Source organism: Myotis myotis, unplaced genomic scaffold (assembly GCF_014108235.1).
Source record: "Myotis myotis isolate mMyoMyo1 unplaced genomic scaffold, mMyoMyo1.p scaffold_m19_p_7, whole genome shotgun sequence".
Lineage (NCBI taxonomy): Eukaryota > Metazoa > Chordata > Mammalia > Chiroptera > Vespertilionidae > Myotis > Myotis myotis.
Genome location: NW_023416379.1, coordinates 92878787 through 92898778, shown reverse-complemented (window position 1 = coordinate 92898778; position 19992 = coordinate 92878787). Strand labels below are relative to the sequence as shown.

Genomic DNA, 19992 nt, shown 5'->3' with positions numbered 1-19992 from the left:
TTCGATGTTCATTGTCCCAGCTCTTTGGGAGGCTGGGCTGTGATGGGGTCCCTGCTGGGGGCCAGGGGTAACATGGGGCTCCTGTCTGATTTGTTTTAATCTCCAGGTTTTAATGGTTCCAGTAGCTGTTTATGAGCTTCACTTCCCTTTCCCCGCCTTTAACACCCAGCGGGTTTTCCTGTTGCCAAACAGGGTGCTGAGCCCATGTGTCTGTCTTTTTGTGGGGGTCAGGTTGTTTGTGGATCTTGCAGGAAGGCCCTCATCAGGCAGGGGCCACTCCTGTTCTCAAACCCACACCAAGTCCTTTCCTCTGAAGGAAATGGGAAGGAGGAAGGAGGGGGTTGGGGAGGCCTCTGAGATTCCCTGGGAAGGGTTGAAGTAGGAGTTCCCCTGAGCAGGAAGAGTTACTGAGTTGAGTTGATTTGCTTTATCATTTGTTTCAGCAGCAGCTAGCCATAGTGGCAGTAGCATACTTGTCCATGGGTCAATTGTCCAGTTCATCCCTGAGCTGTGTGCTCCCAGTCTCAGCTAAAATTTTTCTTTTTCAGTCTCCCCTGGCAAAGGTAAGCCTATAGCGTTATCAGATTTTTTTTAGTGTTAATCTACAAAACTGGTGTTGTCATCTTAGTCTTTCCTCTCTGAGGCACTTTTGTGGGCCAGGAGCTGTGACAGATGTTTCACACATGGTCTCACGCCCCAGGTGTGTGGAACCTGTTGGGGAGAGAAGATGTATGCACACAAAGATGTTTAAGACATTAGGGAGCTGGTGAGTTCTGAGAACATGCCGCTCATGGGTACTCACTGAGAGGAGCAAGTCACCCTGAGGACTGGCTTTGTCCTTGAAGAAGCTGAGTTCAGATTGCACTTTGAAAGAAAGTTGGTTTATTTTGTAGTCAGCTTTAGAATATTGTTAAACAGTGGTTCTCAAGCTTTTTGGCCTTGAAACCCTTTTACATTCTTAAAATTTATTAAGGGCCCCAAGAACTTTTGTTTATTACCAAGCTAAAAATGAAAACTTAGGAATTTCTAAGAATTACTAATTTATTAAGTCATTTACTATAATAATAATAATAAAACCCATTACATTGATCACAGATGAAAATTTTAATGAAAAATAGCTCTTTTTTTAAAACAAAAAAGTTGTGAGGAGTGACACAGTTTTCCATTTTTGCTAATCTCTTAATGCCTAATCTAATTGAAGGCAGCTGTGTTTTTATAACTGCTTCTGTGTCCAATCTCTTAAAATATGTCTTATTTGAAGGATATGAAAAAAAAATCTGGATTTTTTTTGATATAGATACATAGTTGAGAATGAGAGGGTTATTTTAATATAGTTTGCAGTAATTGTGGCTATTCGATGCGATAACAAAACTTGACAAGCGGTAGGATAATCTTAAAGGTTAGTCGTAATGTGGAGTCTAAAACCTTATTGACAAACTTTTTAAAAAATACATATTTTTATTGATTTCAGAGAGAAAGGGAGAGGGAGAGAGAGAAATAGAAACATCAGTGATGAGAGAGAATCATCAATCGGCTGCCTCCTGCATGTCCCCTACTGGGGATGGAGCCCGAAACCTGGGCATGTGCCCCGACCGGGAATCGAACCGTGACCTCCTGGTGCATAGGTCGATGCTCAACCACTGAGCCACCCCAGCCGGTCATCAACAAACTTTTTATGCTTTGTGACATTAAGCCTGCGGACTGAAGGGTCCCTGGCTCAATTCCAGTCAAGGGCACATGCCTGGGTTGCGGGCTTAATTCCCAGTAGGGGGCGTGCAGGAGGCAGCCGATAAATTATTCACTCTCATCATTGATGTTTCTATCTCTCTTCCTCTCTGAAATCAATAATCTATCTATATATATTTTTAAGTCTTCAAGTATTGAGAAACTGTCAATCTCAAAGTGGTGGATGCAGGTTTTCTATAATTTGAATTTCTCATGCAAGCTTGATTTTTATCTTTGGTAATATACTGTCAGGTTTTTTTCTTGAAGTGACTGTGTCACTTCATTTATTTTCAAGAAAAACTTGGTTGAATACCCAAGTCTAATTTATTATATATTTTTTTAATTTTTTTTTTGTTAATCCTCACCTGAGAATATTTTTTTCATTGATTTTGAGAGAGAGAGAGTGGAAGGGGAGGAGAGACAGAGAGAGAGAACCATTGATGTGAGAGAGACACTTGGACTGGTTGCCTCCCACATACACCCCGACCAGGGCCGGGGATCAAGCCTGTAGCCGAGGTACATGCCCTTGACCGGAATCAAACCTGTGACCCATGGGTGGAAGCTCTAACCACTGAGCAAGCTGGCCAGGGCTAAGCAATTATAATTTGTTCATCTTTTCTTTCAAGTAAAAATTGTGTTTCATGAGAAAAGTGCCTGGTTTAGCTTGCAACTCAAACAGTCACACAACTGCTTTTTCATATCATTCCTATTTTGTTACACAGAATATTTAAAAGATGTGCACTTAAGGGTCAAGATTTAATAAGTTATTTTTTAGTGGTTCATCTAGGACAGTGGTCGGCAAACTGCGACTCAAGAAACTGCGGCTCGTGAGCCACATATGGCTCTTTGTCCCCTCGAGTGTGGCTTTTCCACAAAATACCGGCTCTTCCACAAAATACCGACTTCTGCGCATGGGCCACGAAGTTTTTGTACGTGCGCACCTGCACGTGGTATTTTGTGGACGAGCCACACTCAAGGGGCCAAAGAGCCGCATGTGGCTCGTGAGCTGCGGTTTGCCGACCACGGATCTAGGACATTCCTAAGTGAAATTGGCGCTTTATTATCTTTTTAAAAATTATGTTCTTATTGTTTTTAGAGAGACAGGAAGGGGAAGTGAGAGAGAAATATTGATGTTTGAAAAAAACATCAGTTGGCTGCCTACTGCATGCCCCCTACTGGGGCATCGAGCCCTGACTGGGAATCGAAGTGGAGACTTCTTGGTGCAGGAGATGACACTTAACCAACTGAGCCAGGACGGTACTTTATTATCTTTAACGATTCTGTATGTTGAGTCGGCTCAGCTGGGTGGTCTTCACTTGGGGACTCTCTTTTGCTGTAGTCGAATGGAGGCTGGGCAGGAGTCATCTAAAGGCTCAGCTGGGCTGGACTTCCCCACTTGCTCACTCACATGGCTGGCGCTTGAGGCTGGCTGTTCACTAGAGTGCCTCCATGTGGGCTCTCCATGTGCCTTGGGCTTCTCACAGCATGGCAGCTGGATTCTGAGCAGAAACATCCCGAGATTGAGTGTACTGAGAAATCCAGGCATAAATGATAAGGTCTCTTATGACCTCTCTTTAGAAGTCACACAATGTCACTTACTCTGTATTTTCTTAATCATAGGACCAGTTCAGATTCAAGGAGGGGACTACACAATGGTTTGAATGACAAGAGGCCTGGTGTATTGGGAGTGAGAAAGGCCTTCTTAGAGACCAGCATCTTTTATGTGAGATAACCTAGCCGGTATCTGAATACTTTTAGGAGAAAAGTGCTTCTTCTCATGATTTCCATTCCTGGAAACCATTGTTGGGAAATTTCTAGTAGGTTGATAGAAGCTGTTGAATGCCAGGTGAAGGAATTTGCACTTTATGTTCTTTGGGCAGTGGGTAGCCATTGGTGTTTTTGTTGTTGTTGTTTTTAATATATTTTATTGATTTTTACAGAGAGGAAGGGAGAGGGATAGAGAGTTAGAAACATCGATGAGAGAGAAACATCGATCAGCTGCCTCCTGCACACCTCCTACTGGGGATGTGCCCGCAACCAAGGTACATGCCCTTGACCGGAATCTAACCTGGCACCCTTCAGTCTGCAGGCCGACGCTCTATGCACTGAGCCAAACCGGATAGGGCTGTTTTTGTGTTTTTTTTAATCCTCACCTGAGGATATGTTTATTGAAGAGAGAGAGAGAGAGAGAGGTGGGGGGGGAGAACATCATGGAAACATCAATCTGAGAGAGGAACATCAATGGGTCGCTTCCCATACATGCCCCACTCAGGATTAAACTTGCAACCTAGGTATGTGCCCTGATCGGGAATCAAATCCGCAACTGAGCCACCTGGCTGGGCAGCTGTTGGTGGTTTTTTTTTTTTTTTTTTTTTTTTAATATATTTTATTGATTTTTTACAGAAAGGAAGGGAGAGAGATAGAGAGTTAGAAACATCGATGAGAGAGAAATATCGATCAGCTGCCTCCTGCACATCTCCTACCGGGGATGTGCCCGCAACCCAGGTACATGCCCTTGACCGGAATCGAACCTGGGACCTTTCAGTCCGCAAGCCGACGCTCTATCCACTGAGCCAAACCGGTTTCGGCTGTTGGTGGTTTTGAAGCAAGGAGTGATTGTGTGAATGTTGCAAAAAGGTGGATTGAATGGGGAAAAAATGGAGGTAAATAGATTGGGTAGGAGACTACTGCAGTAATTTAAATGTTAGGGAATTCTTCCTCGTGTTAACTTTGAGTTTCTCTGGTTGCTGTTAAAATTACTGATTTTGATCTATCGGCCACATAGATTAAGTACCCAGAGCACAGGTGGAGTAGCACCCCCACCCCCCCACCCCACCCTTGTTATTTAGGAATGTTGATACACTGGAAAGATTTCAGGGTTCACAAAAGTTGAGGCAACTGTCCCTGGCCGGTGTGGCTTAGTTGTTTGAAAGTTTCTTGTGCGCCTGAAGGTGACGGGTTTGGTTCCTGGTCAGGTCACATACCCAGGTTGTGGGTTCAGGGTACATATGGGATTGATGTTTTTCTCTCACATCGATGTCTGTCTGTCTCTCTCTCTCAGTAAAATCAATAAAAACAGCCAGCCTGGAGGTCACGGTTTGATTCCTGGTCAGGGCATGTGCCTGGGTTGTAAGCTCCATCCCCAATGTGGGGCGTGCAGGAGTCAGCTGATCAATGATTCACTCTCATCACTGATGTTTCTGTCTCTCTCTCCCTCTCCCTTCTCTGAAATCAATAAAAGTATTTTAAAAATAAATAAATACAATAAAAACATATTCTTGGGTGAGGATTAAAAAAATTTAGGTTTTATTGTCAAGGTACATTAAAAAGTTAATCATTATTTATTTATTTATTTTTAAATATGTTTTTATGGATTTCAGAGAGAGGAAGGGAGAGGGAGGGAAAGCTAGAAACATCAATGATGAGAGAGAATCATTGACCGGCTGCCTCCTGCACGCCCCCTACTGGGGATCGAGCCTGCAACCTGGGCATGTGCGGTGACTGGGAATTGAACTGTGACTTCCTGGTTCATGGGTTGATGCTCAACCATTGAGCCACACTGGCCGGGCATCATGATTTATTTTGAAAAAAGCAGGAAATGTCAAACTTCATGTAACACTACTAACAGTGCTTCAATTACACTTCAGTTTCAGTATCACAGACCAATAGGAAGTGGGAAGAAAGGGGGACAAATTAGAGAGTGGTCGAGAGAAAGACAAAGGGGGGGCGTTAGGAGGGGAAAACGGAAAATGAATGTGGAGGACAAGCTTGGAGGAACTGCTTGAGACAGGAGGCTCCGTGTGGACTTTGTTAGCAGAGCTGGCTCCTTCTGTGTTCCCTGTAGCCCTGGCCGCGGGTGTGGGCACCTCCTGTCCTTGGCCTGTCTCTAGCTCTTTCTGTCTGTGAAGAGGCCACGGGAAGGGCTGGTGTGGATTTGGCGTCGGGCAGACCTAGGTGACTCTTAGCTCCCATGTGTGGAATTATGGCTTCATGAGGAAAGTGCACCTCGGTAAGTGCTGGTTCACCCCCTGCCTGCCGAGCTCGGTTCTGAGGTGGACTCGGAGAAACGCCTTTCTCAACCAGTTTCTCCCCAGTGTGCCGGCTGTGGCACCAGGAGCCCAGCCTCTGACGGGGAGTCTTCACCTTCCGGTAAACAGTGTTGGCGTCGGGCCGTGCAGTGCGGCGCCCTCCTTTTTCTTTCCAGCCCTGCATTCAGAGCCTAACTTCTACCCGCCGTGCTGGCATCACAGGGCTCTCCCGAGACCATTCCCACGCTCTCCACAGCCAGCAGCGGCCCAGCTCTGGAGGGTCTCTCATGCGGAGGCACTGAGGGGAGAGGTCATGGTGGCGTGGGAACACCACCTGGGCTTAAGTTCATTTCTGCATTATTAATTTAAAATAGATTTTCATTGCTTTTGTTTGTAATCTGCTCTGATTCCTTGATCCTTATCTTATTACTGCTTTGGCACTTTCCTCATCTAGGAGTTGTGACTTCAGAGGCAGAGTCATTGACTTGGACGGTAATAAAGGCCAAGTTCACTCTCAACAGCGGCACTCGCCAAGCAGCCTGAATACACAGTGTGGGGCCCACTCTCCTCACAGACAGACCACCCCTGAATTTGCCAGAACCCAGAGCTCTACTCATCACTCCCTTTTCCAAACAAGCAAGCATGGCGTGCTTTTCCTCAGTTTCCCTTAATTGCCTAAAACATTTCCTTGTTCATAACTCCACTTTCATTGCCTCCAGTTCCATTTCCTCTGTCTCAGGCTTTCTCAGCCCCAGCACTATAGACATTTTGGGCTGGTAATTCTTTGTTGTGCGGGCTTTCTGTGTATTATAGGATGTTTAGCATCACCCCTGGCTTCTACCCACTAGATGCCAGTACCCCCTCTACCCCCACCCCCAGGGGTGAAAACCAAGACTGTTTCCAGACATTGCCACATGTCCCCTAGGAGGCAAAAACACCTCTGGCTGAGAAACACTGCTCTGTTATTTCCCCACTAAATATTTCTGGCCAGCTGGGTCCACTGGTGAACATATCAATAAAACCAATAAGATAAGCATATAGTTCTTATATTGGAAATTTACTCTAGTCAGAGCCACTTCACTGAGGGTTTTGAGTTGGAATGAAATTGTTTGCAATGAGCAGCATGATCCAACTTAGTAAGAGACCGTATAATGGCTACACCACAGAGGCATAGTGTCCTGGAGTAGTAGTGTTTCTCCAGGTGTTTTTTTCTTTTTTAATATATTTTTACTGATTTCAGAGAGAAGGGGATAGAGAGATAGAAACATCAATGATGATAGAGAATCACTGATTGACTGCCTCCTGCACACCCCCTAGTGGGGATAGAGCCCGAAACCCAGGCATGTGCCCTGATCGGCATGATGCTCAACCACTGAGCCACGCCAGAGGGCCCCAGGTCTTTTCATGTCTGGGCAGAAGTCCTTTTCCTGTAGCTCCCAGTGTGCCATGTAGAGCAGAGTGGGTAAGGTGGCATATGAATGGTCATGAACCTGCCAGTTCCTGGTGTCAGACATCACCAGCTGATCTGGGACTCTATCACAGCCGTCTTCCTCCAAACCCAGACGGGTTCTTAGAGCCCTCCACCCAGGCGGTTATCATGAGAGAGCTTACCTGCCAGCCCGGATCTCAAGCTTGTTTGTCTGACCCACATGATTTTGTGTTTTGGGGGTTGTTTTTTTGCGCCTTCCCTCCTATAAAAGCCTTCCTGATGGTTTCCCCTTGACCCTCAGCACGTGCATCCTGAGATGAACTCCTGAGTGGTCCTTTGGGGGCTTCAGGTCAAAGAAGAGAATACCACCCTCTCTCCTGAGGAGTCCTCCGAGGGCCAAATGCTCAGTTTCATGAAATGAATTCCTTACCCCTTAGGATTACACCCCCTGTTGTCACTGTAACAAATGACCACAGACTTGTGGCTTAAAACAAAACATTTATTCTCCTGCAGTTCTGGAGGTCAGAAGTCCAAAATCCGTTTCACTGGGCCAAAACCAAGGTAATTGGCAGCACAGCAGCACCAATAGCCAAAGAAAGACCCTGGCCTGGGATGCTCCATTACGCCTCATCTGGCTTTTGTCATGTGGACCCGAGGTCTGAACTGTTTCTTCCAAACTCTTGGAGTCTGTCTTTCATGGTGGTAGACTGGGTAACGGCCCCCAGAGATATCCAGGCTGCAACCCCTGGGACTGTAGATGCTACCTTCTGTGGCAAAGTGGACTTGGCAGATGCTATTAAGTTAAGGATCTTGAGATGGAGAGATGACCCTGGGTTATTTGAATGGGCCGTAAGTGCAGTCACAAGTGTCTTTTTAAGAGGAAAGCAAAGGAAGCATTGATGCAGAAGAAGGCAGTGTGACTACTACAGCGAGATGCTACCCCGCTGGCCCTGAAGATGGAGGAAGAGGCTGAGGACTGCAAGGAATGCAGCTCTAGAAGCTGGAAAAGGCCAGGAACGAAGGCTCCCCTAGAACCTCCGGAGGACGTGTAGCCCTGCCAACCTTGATTTTGACCCAGTGGAACTGATTTTGGATTTCTGACCTCAATAACTGTAGGAGAATAAATTTGTGTTTTAAGCCACAGTCTGTAGTAATTAGTTTCAGTGGCAACAGGAAACTCCCACAGGGTCATCCAGCTCCAGGGACCTGGCTAACCCTTGTTCTTATGTCTAACAATCTTAGGAGCATCCCTTTCACGGCCGTTTGAGACCTAAGTCCAGCCTCTTCCCAGAAATATTAGACAGTGTGCTCTCAGGGGAGTCTTAGTGACTACGTGGGAGCAGAGGAGAAGGCCTACTGTCTGGAGTAGCTGGTCATTGCTTTTGGAACTCGCCCCACACGTTCAGTTCAGTCAGTAATAAAGGGCTTCCTTCAGACTGGAGGACCCAGGATCGGTTTAAATCTGACTCTCATTTCACCTTCTCTTCTTCCTTCCATTCATTCGGCAGTTATATGGGATACCTTCTATGTGCTAGGCTAGGGGTCCTCAAACTACGGCCCGCGGGCCACATGCACATACAAATATTGTATTTGTTCCCGTTTTGTTTTTTTACTTCAAAATAAGATATGTGCAGTGTGCATAGGAATTTGTTCATGGTTTTTTTTAAACTATAGTCCGGCCCTCCAACGGTCTGAGGGACAGTGAACTGGCCCCCTGTTTAAAAAGTTTGAGGACCCCTGTGCTAGGCACTGTTCTAGGCACTGGGGATGAGGGAGTGAACAAAGATAAAAATATTTCCTGCTCTGCCCTAACCGGTTTGGCTCAGTGGATAGAGCTCCAGCCTGCGGACTCAAGGGTCCCAGGTTCGATTTCGGTCAAGGGCATGTACCTTGGTTGCAGGCACATCCCCAGTAGGGGGTGTGCAAGAGGCAGCTGATCGATGTTTCTCTCTCATTGATGTTTCTAACTCTCTATCCCTCTCCCTTCCTCTCTGTAAAAAATCAATAAAATATATTTTTTTAAAAAATATTTCCTGCTCTTATGGTGGTTGTGATGGGGTCAGGGGAGAGAGCCAGCATTAAGTAAATAACATGTCAGGTAATAAATGCTGTTATCGAAAAATAAAGCAGGAAATAGGTAGTGGAAGCTTTATTTTTTAAATTATTTTGTTGTTAATCTTCATGTGAGGATATTTTTTTCATTGATTTTTAGAGTGAAAGGGAGAGAGAAGTAGGGGGTGGGGGGAGAAACATGGATGTGAGACACACTGATTGGTTGCCTCCTGCATGCACCCCAACTGGGGCTGGGGATTGAACCTGTAACCCAGGTACATGCCCTTAACCGGGAATCAAACCCTTTGGTGGTGGGGGGTCGGTGCTCTAACCATTGAGCTACCAGCCAGGATGGTAGTGGCAGCTTTAAATAGAAGGCTGGGGACAGTCTCACTGAGAAGGTAATATTTGAATTGAAAGAGGAGACGGCCATGTGTGGGAAGAATCTTACAGACAGAGGGAAAGCAAGTACAAAGTCCCTGAGAAGGAACATGGCTGGTGAGGAATAGCCAGGGGGCCAGTATTGCTCAAGTGGTGAGAGGGAGGAAGAGATGAGGCCAGAGATGTGATTGGGGCCACTCTATAGTGCCAGGGCCAGGGCCCCTGAAATACTATAAAATCTCTTATTTCACATGGTCCTTCGTCTCGTCCTTCCTTCCTCCCTCCCTTCTCACACCACCTCTTGGCCTTTATGCCTGTGTTCCTCAGTTCCTTTCTGTAGAATATTTGTCACATCATACCTAGGGAATGTTAGCAGGTAAACATAATCAACTTAAAATATTAGAAGGGGTGGAGCAGCCGTCTCTTTGTGACTAATAAAGGCAGTGGTGGTCTGGTGCTGCGCCCTCGAAATGCGGGCTGACCGCTCTCACAGGCACTTCTGCGGTAGTTTCACTATCACTGTCCTCAGCCCCAAGCCTGCCGCTTCTCTCCACTTCACCCCTCCTGTCTCCTCAGAGTGGCTCCCGCAGTCGCCCACTTGAAATGCCTTCTTAACAGCCCCTCTCCTCCCGGCCTTGTCTCCCGGAGCAGCACCGCAGCCTGCCCTCTTCCCCGTTACTCAGCTCAGGTGCCCGGGGCTGCCAGAGAAAGAGACGGAGCACACGAGCTGGTGCCACGGCACAGCCATGGCCATCAGCTGGGTCCTCAGCACCCCCCCCCTCCCCCCCATGTTCCTGAGCCACTCCTCGTTCTGAACCTCAGGACAGTGTTGCTTGGGTTTCTAAGAATCAGATCCGAAGAGGTCAAGGAAGCCCAGCGTGAAAAGTCATTCCCTGCACAGTGTCCTCGTGACAGTTCTGCTCTGGCAGCTTTCCACAACGACAGCCTATCAGTCGGCTGTGCTGAGCTGTGTTGTCCTCTGGGGGCCAGGTACAGATGGTCTCTACAGACTAAATCCTCCGTGCCTGTGTCCCCAATTTTATCTCTACAGACTAAACCCCCCATGCCTGTATCCCTGATTTTATAGTCCTAGGCGGCTCCTCCCAGAACCCATTTTTTAAAATATATATGTCTTTATTGATTTTAGAGAGGAAGGGAAAGAGAGAGAGAGAGAGATAGAAATAGCAATAATGAGATAAAATCATCGATCAGCTACCTCCTACACCCCACACCGAAGGTTGAGCCTTTTAAACCCAGGCATATGCCTTGACCGGAAATCGAACCGTGACCTCCTGGTTCATGGGTCAACACTCAACCACTGAGCCATGCCGCCTGGGCCAGAACTCACTTTTACTAATGGATTGTTATTGAAAAAAATAAAAAAATCTTTGGTAATAAACAAATTGAAAAGTAAAAATTTTTTGATCATAAAATATGACCAGCAGAATCACTGGTTATTCCCAAACTGCAGAATGCACCCAGTCAAAACTGTCAGGCCAGTCCTGTTTATACCGTTACAGTGTCTGATTCCTATGACTGTGTTTTTGGCATCTTAATGCCCCAGCGTATTTAACACATCTACTTACAATTTGCCTTTCATGTCCTTGCAGTGTGTCACCTTTTAGAAAAATATTTAGTCTGTTTTCTGGCCCATTCCCTGACCCAGTGTGTATATCTGCTCTCAGACCAAAGCCTGCCTCGGTCCCCTGCAAGCCTGGGGTAACCCTGTCTCCTCCCACTTAGCAGGACCATCTATTTTTGATTCACTTTTATACCCCCACCCTGGGCATGTCTTGCATAACCAAGGATTACATACTCTCATGAGCTGGTTCCAGCACTCCCAGAGCCTCTGCCCATAGCCTTCTTCCTCCCAGTGGACTGCAGCCTGAACCTTGCCCTCCTTTCTGCTTTCTGCTTCTGTCATGAGAAAGAACTGGTTCATCCATCTGATGTTCTCTGAGTCAGACCTTGTTGAGTCTCAAGGGAACAGCTTGCAATGCACGGTCATGTCCTCTGGCCTGATAGGTGTTTATCAGCTGTGATCAGAGGTTATCTCCCTAGAAATTGGTTCCTTAATGGGCAGGTGCCTTGTGCAGAGATGCTCACCAAACACATGTTGGATGGAATGGTGACTGGATGGCCAGCCTAAATGGCCTTTTTCCTACAGAGTGGTCCTGGCACTAGCCTACACCGGAGCCCTGTCTGGGAGGTCATTTCATGGGGCAATAGTTGTACATCTCAGGAAGGAAACTAAAGCTGACGTGTTCACTCATGGACCCTTTCTTAGTTGTTGCCCCTTCCTTTGGTTGAAGCCCGCTAGAGACAACTGGGATTTTGGGTCTTTACAGTCTTTCCCAGTTGCCGCCTCCTCTGCCCTTTCTCCACTGCGGGTCTGGTAAGTCCCTTCTCACATCTCTGCTCGGGCACCTACCATGGCACATTATGGTGGGGTTATTGCCTACATTCCAGGCCCTGCTATTGGGCTGTGAGTTCTCCAAGAGCTGGACTCACCTGTGTCTAATCCCCTTTCCATTCCTACAGAAGCCAGTAGATACCCAGTAGCCAAGTAGAAGATGGCTCTCACGTGTTGAATGCATTGTGCTAATCATTTTACATTACCTTGTTTTAAAGTTGCCAAAAGCTGGGCAGCTAGTAAGTGGCAGAGCTGGGATTTGAACCCAGCGATTACAGCAGTGCCTTTAATCACCACATGCAGGGCCTCCGACAGAGGACTGGCTGGCTGAATCTAATTCTTCCATTTCGGAAAATACCTGCTAAACTGGCCAGACTGGAGTTGGCTTCAGGGAACACTCCCTGCTTTCCAGCATCGCAGTCTCGCTGCTCACTGAGCAGAATCAAAACGTTGGCAGGCTTTGGGTCCCCTGCAGCGCCTCATTCCAGGTCAGTGGACAGAGGAGCCCCTGAGAATGGCTATGCTTAGTGGCTGCCTGGATCTGCTCCAAGGCAGTGAACAGCCTTCCAGAACACAGAAATAACCAGCTAACTGGTGGGCTACTCATGTCAGGTGGGAAGGATTCATAGGAGAAAAAACTGCTCCAAGTAATTAATTAACCTGCTTTCAGTCTGGTGAAGGGAGAAGAGAGAGAAGCTGGCCCAGATGTGCACATACAGAGAGAAGGAAGGAAGGGAAATTGCCCTTATTCAGATTCTCCCTTGGGCCAGTCATTCTCCAATGGAAGAGCTTCCTCACCTTCACACCAGCCTGCAAGATGTGGGTATTGGTGCTATTCCCACTTGGCAGCAGTGGAGGGATAGGTAGGATCAGAGAGGTTCAATAGCTTGCTGACGTCACACAGCTGACAAAGAATGGAGCTGGGGTTTGAGCCCTTTGGAGCCCCTCTTCTCAGTTCAGTAACTCTGCTGTTCCTGTTCATGGTACCTTGGCCTGGGCTTTGCAGCCAAGTGCAAATGTGTACAAGTATGCATCCCAGGCTGTGAGCAGAGGCTGAAGGGGACCTGTCCTGCTCAAACACAGGCCCTTCCTAGACCGGTAGGACTCACTGGCTCAAACCAGCAGTGGCATTTTGCTTGGTTCCCTTGCCCCTTGTCATCCTGGTTTATTTTTGGAGAGCTATATTTATTTCTGCTCCCCCTTCCTGGCTGGAGGCAGAGGTTGAGGTGCAGGGAATCAGAAGAGCCGGCATAGATGGCATCTCAGCAGTGGCCTTGGTTGAGCTCTGGGGACTGTGCCCATCTGCTTCAGGCTAACAGTAGGCCAGGACATCCTGGCCAGAGAGACGAGGCACTCCTCATGTCTTGGCTTCTCAGAAAGGAATGAGCTTTTCCCCTGGAGCCGAACAGGAAGCCACAGGTGGCACTCTGCATTTCCAGTCGCTGGCTGTTTCTGAAGATACGGGCTTTGAGGGAATGCAGAGGGGTAGTGGTTAAGAGCCAGACTGCGTGGGACTAAGTTCTGCCTCTGCTAGGCTTTCTTCCTCGATGGCTTCCTCATCTGTAAAATGGGGGGCGAGGGGGAGTAACTGCAGACCCTACTGCTCAGGGATGACTTGAGGATTAGACGAGCTCATACATGAAGGCACCGAGGAGGCAGTCAGTGCGTGTTGGTGGCTTTATTGTTAGCATATCTCTGGACCCGGGTACCCAGCACCATAGACGGTGCCAGTAAATGTTGGTGGGACTGAATAGAACTTCAAGACTGTTTGTCTTTCTCTGTATCTGAATGTTGGCTGGAGTGGGTGTTGACTCCGGGCAGTGATGGCCTTCAGAACTCAACCCCACAGGGTCATTCCCATGGTAGCTGCTGCTGTAGCTCTGGAAGAGGCAGCAGGGTGAGGAGTCTTCCAGCCTGAAGTGTCAGTAGTCCTCAAGCCCTGTTTTTGCTCTTGTGTCTTTCTGAGGCTCTGACTGCTGGGTGTGGGCTCAGGCGGTCGGAGCCATGTCCCATGGGAGCAGACACTGCCAGGTGGTTCTGGGTGGTTGGGCCTGAGGTTTTGGAGGAAGGGCTTGCCACTGACAGGCTGTTTATATAACTAATAGTGAGAGGTGCTTTTGGAAACTTGTATTGGGGGACTTAGAAATCAATGGCTACCAATGGCCAGGATTGTGCGAATATGGGAAACTGCTTCTTTTAGGATGTGGCACTGACACTTGGGCATAAGAGTTTACATGTGTGTGATTTTTAATTTATTTTAAAATGTTTTAATTATTATAAATAATGCTTATTCATTATAGACAATTAGAAAATACAGCTAAGCACTGAAAAGAAAAGTTACACATAACCATGCCATCTATAAGTGATGCATTAAATTTTGGTCTGTGTTCTTTCAGATTTTATCATGATTGTGTATATTTTTTTTTTCTTTCAAAAATGGGATATTGTTTAACATTCAGTTTTGTGACTTGCTTTTCCCATTTTTAGGTGGTTTTATTAGGTCTCTGTTTGTTCTCTGACCTTCCCTTTGTGAGTGAGCAAAGGAAGGCATTTTGCTCAAAGGGTGGCATTTGAGCCCAGCCAGTGTGTCTCAGTGGTTGAGCATCAACCCATGAATCAGGAGGTCATGGTTTGATTCCTGGTCAGGCACATGCCTGGATTATGGTCTCGATCCCCAAGAGGGGGTGTGTAGGAGGCAGCCGATCAATGATTCTCTCTCATCATTGATGTTTCTCTCTCTCCCTCTCCCTTCCTCTCTCTGAAATCAATAATTTAAAAAATATTTTTAAAAGGGGGCATTTGGAAAGAACTTTCTGGTTGTTAGTTGGTAATTGCTTAAGGGTGGAGGGCAGAGAGGTGTGTGGAGTCTGTCTCTGCCTCTCCCAGTCCATGTTTCTTCTTGTCCCCTTCCCCCTACCCCAGTCTGCTATCCCTACCCACTCTCGCTATCTTCCTTCAATGCAAACCTGGAAAAGGATACCACCTCCAGTCAGAAAGCATCTTTCCATAGCTTTTAGGGAGAAGCCTCTTAGGAGCTCAGAAAAGCGGGGTACACAGAGAGGAGATGGGAAGGGTTATGCCTGGGCTGGGGGTGGGGTCTTGGGAAGAATGACAGAGAGGAGGGCCTCGGTCCCTGGCTCTGCCTTGAAGCAGTGAGAACAAACTGGGTGGTATATGGGGGGGGGGGGGGGGGCAGGGCAGGTAGCAGGTAGCTGTGGGGACTTCTTGCTGAGATGGCAAGCAAGCTGTCCAGGAAGAGGCCTGGAGACTAAGGGGCCCACAATGGGCCAGAAATAGAGGAGAAGGACTATGTCTTGACAGGAATTAGTCCTGCACCAGGCCCTGCTCTTTCCATGAACCTTCGCCTGGTCTGCTTTCCCCACCTGGCAGCACTGAGGCCAGGTGGTTTGGTGGGTCTGGTATCTGGGCCATCACGCGCCACTGACACCTGTGTGCCAGCAGCTGCTCCCTGGCACTTCCCTGGTAGTAGTAGTCAGGCATGGGGGAGATGTTCCCAGCATCCTCGGATGGACAGCTCAGATTCCATTCCAGAAAAACAACTCAAAGCCAGGGAGGAAATTGAAGAAGGGCATTCTGGGAGGAACAAGCTACACTTCCTTTTTACTTCTTACAGAGTAACATGGGTCCCTGGCAGTAGGTGAGAAGGCCTGTCTGAGCCACTCTGGTCCGCACACAGGCTGGATTACGGTCTCGATCCCTAAGAGGGGGTGTGTAGGAGGCAGCCGACATGACAGGGGATAATTTCCATAAGCTGCCTGTTCCTGTGGATCCCAGTCCTGGCAAGAGGCTGCAGGGCTGGGTAGCTTCCTGTATGGTTCCTCAAAGCCTGCACTGCTCTTCTGTCTTCCTCCACTGCTGAGCTATAATTAAGTTCCTGTGTGAAACTATATCCCTCAGCTGACACACGCTGGTAACCGCAATCCTGGTCATTGGGCAGCTCATCTGGGGTGACTCCTGGGCCTGGTATCTCAACCTACAGCCGGTCTTGGATAGGTCTGAGTAGGAGGTGGGGACCCACTAGAAAAGGGGTGGGTGCAGTGAGGCAGCGGCAGGCCTTGCCCAAGAGCCAGAAAGTAGAAAGTCCTGGGAAAGGAAGGGCTGGTGAGCAGGCAGAGTGCCTGAGGACACAGAGGTGGAGAAGATGACAGACTTGCAGAGTGGGAGGGTGTAGATAGGGACAAGCCTCCAAATCACTGAGCCATGAGGCAGAATGTGAGCAGTTTATTCTCTTTTATATTCCATATATTTTGATAGCATTTAAAAATTGATGTATATTTCACATAACATAAAATTCATCACTTTAAAGTACACACTGTAGCCCTGGCTGGTATGGTTCAGTTGGTTGGGCATGCCCTGTGCACCAAGGGGTTTCTGGTTCAATTCCCAGTCAAGGCACATGCCCGGGTTTCCAGCTCAATCCCTGGTAGAGGGTATGCAGGAGGCAACTATCCATGTTTCTCTCTCACACAGATGTTTCTCTTTCTCCCTCTACCTTCCTCCCTCTCTAAAAATCAATAAAAAAATATTTTAAAAAATAAGAAAGTACACACTTCAATGATTTTTAGTATACTGCCTCTTTTAGAATACAGCCTAAAAGAGGCTAGTGGTACAGCCTTCACCACTATCTAATTCCAGAACATTTTCATCACCTCTACAACAAACCCAAAGTCCCAATACCACCCTCATCCATCCCCTGGCAACCACAAATCTACCGTCCTTCTGTATGGACTCCCTATTGTGGACACTTCCTATAAATAGACTCATATGATATGTGGCCTTTGTGTCTGGCTTCTTTCACTTAGCATAATGTTTTCTAAGTTCATCCATGTCGTCGTATGTAATGGTACTTCATTCCTTTTTTTAAAAAATATATTTTTATTACCCTAGCCGGTTTGACTCAGTGTATAGGCCTGCGGACTAAAAGGTCCTGGGTTGGATTCCGGTCAAGGGCACATGCCCGGGTTGCGGGCTCGATCCCCGGTTGGGGGCATACAGGAGGCAGCCAATCAATGATTCTCTCTCATCATTGATGTTTCTATCTCTTTCTCCCTCTCTTTCCGAAATATATATATATATCTCCTATATAATAATAGACTAACATGGTAATTAACTGTACCTCCAACACGCTTCCCATGGGCTAATCAGGGTGATATGCAAATTAACTGCCAACCAAGATGGCGGCCAGCAGCCAGGCAGCTGAAGCGAACAGGAGGTTTGCTTGCTCCAGTGATGGAGGAAGCCAAGGTTCCCCACCTGCCGCCGCCCAGCTCTGAGCTGCACTCTAAACAACTATGTTGCAATTATAGAAGCTAAACAATCCCCAGAAACCTGCTTTCAGCCAGCTGGGCCTCAAAGCTGGAGTTGCACCAGTGTTTCAATTATAGAAGCTAAACAAAGCCCAGATACCTGCTTTCAGCAGCTGAGGTCTCAGAGCTGGAGCCGAGCCTCAGAGCTAAAGCTGGCTCTCAGCTCTAGTGACAGCCATAGAAGGTAAATAAATCCCAGAATTAAAAAAAAGAAAAAAAGGAGAGGTTGGGAGCTTCAGTCACCCGCCAGCCTGAAAACAGCTCTCAGCCCCTCACCCAGACTGGCCAGGCACCCCAGTGGGGACCCCCACCCTGAAGGGGGTGTGACCAGCTGAAAACAGCCATCATCCCCTCACCCAGGCTGGCCAGGCACCCAAGCGGGACCCCCACCCTGATCCGGGACACCCTTCAGGGCAAACAAGCCGGCCCCAACCCGTGCACCAGGCCTCTATCCTATATAGTAACAGGGTAATATGCAAACTGACCCTAACAGCAGAAGGACTGGGAATGACTGGTCACTATGACACACACTGACCACCAGGGGGCAGACGCTCAATGCAGGAGCTGCTCTCTGGTGGTCAGGGCGCTCTCACATGGGAGGAGCTCTGCTCAGCCACAAGCCAGGCTGATGGCTGCCAGTACAGCAGTGGTGGTGGGAGCCTCTCCTGCCTCCTCAGCAGCGCTAAGGATGTCCAACTGCAGTTTAGGCCTGCTCCCCACTGGCAAGTGGGCATCCCCCGAGGGCTGCCGGGCTGCCAGAGGGATGTCTGATTGCCATCTTAGGCCCACTCCCCCGGGGAGCGGGCCTAAGCCAGCAGGTGGTCATCCCCTGAGGGGTCCCAGACTGCAAGAGGGCACAGGCTGGGCTGAGGGACCCCCTGCCCCCTAGTACCGGGCCTCTAGTATTTATATATATAAATATATATATATATATATATGTATATACATGTATATATTTATATATATATAAATATTTAAATATAAATAAAATTGGGAAGGACCCCGCCAACAAGTGCCCGATGTTCCAGAATGACTCATTGTCCCAGGAGGCATGAATACTAGGAAGCAGGTATTATTGTGAGCCACTTAAGTAATTAATTTATTTTAGAGGGAAAGGAAGGGAGAGAGACAGAGACATCGTTTTGCTGTTCCGCTTATTTATGCATTCATTGGTTGATTCTTGTATGTGCCCTGACCAGGATTCTTGTATGTGCCCTAACCAGGGATTACTGTGGGGCATTTTAGAAGGCTGCCTCCAATAACAAGTTGCAAACCAGGGTGACAAGATGAATGGAGCCATTATTATAATAATCTTATATGTTTGTCTGAGAAGTGGGGGTTGGTCTGAGAACAGTTGAAGTCATGGAAGGCCTTTGCATAGGAGAATAAATGTGACAGCTGTCATTTGGGGCAATTAATCTGCCAGCATTTTACCAGGGGGTCAAAATGGTGAGAGATATCCAGATGGAGACTTTGATTAGGCAGTGTCTGAGTTTACCCAGGTGAAAGTTTCTGGCCTGTAGTAACACTCGCTACATATCAAGTACCTCTGTACTATGTACTTTGGCTGCATTTTCTCTTATCTTTGAAGTGACCACAAAAAGAAGGCTCTACTGATTTATATTCAGTTTGCCGCTGAGGAAACAGCCTCCGAGGGGTTAAGAAACTTTCATGTGGTCCACAGCTAGTAGGTCTTCAGGTCTGCCTGGCCTTGAAGACCGTCTTTTGTTGGTGGTGTGAGTGGAAAGATCGGGTGACTGGGAGGCCAGGTCTTGGACCTTCCCTGGATGCTGAAGGAAGACAGAGGAGTCTGAGAGGTTGATTTTCTGAACTGGGACAAAGATGACACTGTAACAGGAAGAAGAGAGGCCAGTGGGGACACTGGTGTGGTGTGGGACAGGCCGGGGAGTCATCCTGGAACATTGGGCACTTGTTGGCAGGGTCCTTCCCAATTAAGGGCGAGCTTAAATATTAGTTCCTGTACTTTGTAAATGAAGATGTACCCTTGGCCAAAAGGGCTCAAAGGTGGGAGCTTGTTGGTGAAGGGTACTGTGGGATTGTTGTTTGTCTCTCAGCAGCTGTAGACCAGGGGGCAGGAAGGCAGTCTCTGGGCAAGTCCAGATTCAAGGAGGGGAACCAGACTTCACTTTTTGATGGGAGGAGTCATAAAGAGATTGTAGCCATATTTAATCCACGCACAGCCAATAAGTAATGGAGAGTCAGGGTTTTGAGCCCAGATCTGTGTGACTCAGACCCGGGCTCTTTTTGCAACACCAAACTGTGTCCCTTTTTGCTTCTGACTCCTTGGGGGCTGCCAAGCTTGCTGGCTCATGTGTGTTAGAGGGAACTGATTTTTATTTTGACCTCTCAGAGAGGAGGTTGCACTTGTCACTTCTTTTTCACAGGTTAGCACCCAAGATCAGTGGGCCTGAGAGAACCTTCCAAATAGGCTTTGTCCTAGGGATTTGCTAGCTGCCCCTCAGGTTTCAGTACCGATTGTCTACTGTGCATGGAATTTCATGGAATTTCCCCATGGAGTTTCCCTCTCTACACTTGATCCACAGCGCTGGCCCTGTGGGATTCTTGCAGCCAGATGTACAGGCTGGCCTTGGTGCGAGTTGCCCCAGATGGTGTCTG

General features: G+C 47.7%; 1 protein-coding gene across 2 annotated transcripts in view; it reads left to right on the top strand.

Moving 5' to 3' along the window:
* The window catches only part of PPARD (peroxisome proliferator activated receptor delta), a 79667-nt gene that overhangs the window by 4790 nt on the left and 54885 nt on the right, over nucleotides 1–19992 (top strand). The window lies entirely within an intron of this gene.